Source organism: Myotis myotis, unplaced genomic scaffold (genome assembly GCF_014108235.1).
Source record: "Myotis myotis isolate mMyoMyo1 unplaced genomic scaffold, mMyoMyo1.p scaffold_m19_p_1, whole genome shotgun sequence".
Taxonomy (NCBI): Eukaryota; Metazoa; Chordata; class Mammalia; order Chiroptera; family Vespertilionidae; genus Myotis; species Myotis myotis.
Genome location: NW_023416313.1, coordinates 48,910,752 through 48,913,534, shown reverse-complemented (window position 1 = coordinate 48,913,534; position 2,783 = coordinate 48,910,752).

The window sequence follows — 2,783 nt, the reverse complement described above, 5'->3', positions numbered from 1 at the left end:
TTTACTAGATAAAGACAGCAATCTATCTATCATCTATCTATACTTGATTTAAATTTCTTTATATTTGGATATGTTCATCTCTATGTAGTCCAAGGATGTTTTCTTTTGGGGCAATGACTATTAAGTCCCCTAGAGATCATGATCTAGAAAGATCTGGGAAGAGAAAATGGTCATAGAATGACTTGTTCAGCCTTATAAATAAACACAACTGTATGTTTTGTTGATTATTTGCTGTTTTAAAAATATTTAACAGAGGAGAAAGAGAATTGTAAAAATCTTTCATCTCCTGCCAATGATAGGAATTGGAATTTTAAAATTCCTTTGTCACAAAATCAGTATGAAAGAAAGAACATGAAATTTTAATATCAATTGACAGTAAAATCTCACTTTATTTAACTGAGAATTTTACCCTGAACATCATAGAATAAAAGCATCAGCACATGACAGAAATTAAAAGTGATAGAAAAGTGATAAATCAGGATACAAAATTATATATACCAAATGATCATAGCTCAGGTTAAAATATATGCATAGGAAGAAGCCTAGAAGGAAGTGTAGTAATGTATAAATTCAGAATAGTTATGTTTAGGCGGAAGGATCTGGGTGATGTTTTCTTCTTTCAACTATTCCATAATTAATACTGGATAATTTTTATTTTTATTTTTTTGACAAGCATGCCTTAAGAAAAATCGTAAATAATAAACTTGGAAAATAAATTAAATAGAACACTTGGGAAGAGAAGCACCTGGAACCCTGACTATTAGTGTGCTTAGGAGCAGAGGCCCAAGGGGCTCCCTATTGCTTGCAGCTGATGCCTGAGCCTGAATTTCATTACGTTACTTTGGTGCCAGCTATTTTACTTCCTCCCTTTCATTCTTTCTTTCCTTTATTTATTTTCTCTTTTCTTCTTACTGTAAGGTAGGTGAAGAGATTATTTATAAGAAAGAGGCAGTTTGATATATCAGAAAGAACATTACACTTTACAGCCATATAGTAGTGTACTTGGATTTGAATCTAGCCATCAACATAGTCATTCAACAAATATTAATTGATCAGCTACTATGCCATTCACTGTCTTAGGCACTGGAGATTCAGCAGATAAACTGCCTTTGTGAAAACAGACAAACTGCTTTTGTGAAACTTATATTCTAGTGGGGAAGACAGTGTAATTTAGGAAGTCCTAGAAAGACTCTTGGATCAGAAATTATCTGCTGAACCACACGGTCACAATGCATAAAATTATGACATGAAAGACTTAGCTTTTTGGGTCAACAACATCTTTTAAATTGCAGATATCAATGGAAAGATTGCATCATCATTAGACTTAATGTGCTAGTGTGAATTAATTATCTCATGTACCTCAGGAGCTAAATGAGAACCATGCTTTGCAAGAATAAACATTTTAATTGAGGAGGGGGCCATTAGGTACTATCCAGAAGGGGTAGATTTGAGTGGGTTTTAGAGTTGACAGTAGGAGGGTCCCATGGCAAGAGGTGAATTAAGAAGGGCAAGAAAAATGAAAAACAACAACCAGTGGTAGGATTTTAGGAGCAAGTTTCATCCTAACATATGAGTTTGTCTTGGGAAAGATCCTGAAATCTTCTCAGGTTTAGGTACCATTCTTCCTCCTTCCCTTCACAGCCAGTTTTTTGAAAGAGTGCCTTAAAACTGGGACTCCCTCACATTGTCAAATACTCGTAAAATGTGCTGTCTCTCTCACAAAAATGTGTAAGATATAAATACATAAATGCATACATACATACAAACTTCTACACTAATAAAAGAGAAACATGGTGATTGGTATACGACTGCTACCCTTCCCATTGGCTAATCCCCCTGTCACTCACAGAGTAGGGCCGAGATATGCAAATTAACTGGCAGCCAGGCAGCTGATGCGAACAGGGAGGCTTGCTTACTTCAGTGACGGAGAACTCCAAGTTCCCCGCCTGACTTGCCGGCCTCTCAGCTGCAACTCTCAGCAACTATGTTGCGAATAAAGAAGCTAAAAAAAAACACCCAGAAACCTACTTTACTCAGCGGAGCTTCAGCCAGCCGGACCGCAACATTGTATCAAATACAGACGGTAAACAAAGGCCAGAAACCTGTTTTCAGCAGCCGAGGCCTCAGAGCTAAAGCTGGCCCAGAACATAAAAAGAAAAAAAGGAGTGGTTGGGAGCTTCAGTCCCAGCCTGAAAACAGCCCTCAGCCCTCAGCCAGACTGGCCAGGCACCCCAGTGGGGACCCCCACCCTGAAGGGTGTGTGACCAGCTGCAAACAGCCATCATCCCCTCATCCAGGCTGGCCAGGCACCCCAGTGGGGACCCCCACCCTGATCCAGGACACCCTTCAGGGCAAACCAGCCAGCCCCACCCATGCACCAGGCTTCTATCCTATATAGTAAAAGGGTAATATGCCTCCCAGCACCGGGATCAGTGTGACAGGGGGCAGCACCCAAAGCCCCTGATCGCCCTGCAGCTCTGTGTGTGACAGGGGGCGGGGCCCCAACCCCCCCCCCCCCCCCCCCGCTCCCCACGGGCCCTGCTCTGTGTGTGACGGGGTAGAGCCATAACCTCCCCATTGGCCCTGCCCTGAATATGAGAGTGGCGGCACCCCAACCACCTGATCGGCCCTGCTCTGTGGGTGTTAGAGGGCGGCGTCCCAACCCCCTCCTCCCCCCACGGGCCCTGCTCTGTGTGTGATGGGGTAGAGCCATAACCTCCCCATTGGCCCTGCCCTGAGAGTGACAGTGGTGGCGCCCCAACCCCCTGATCGGCCCTGCTCTG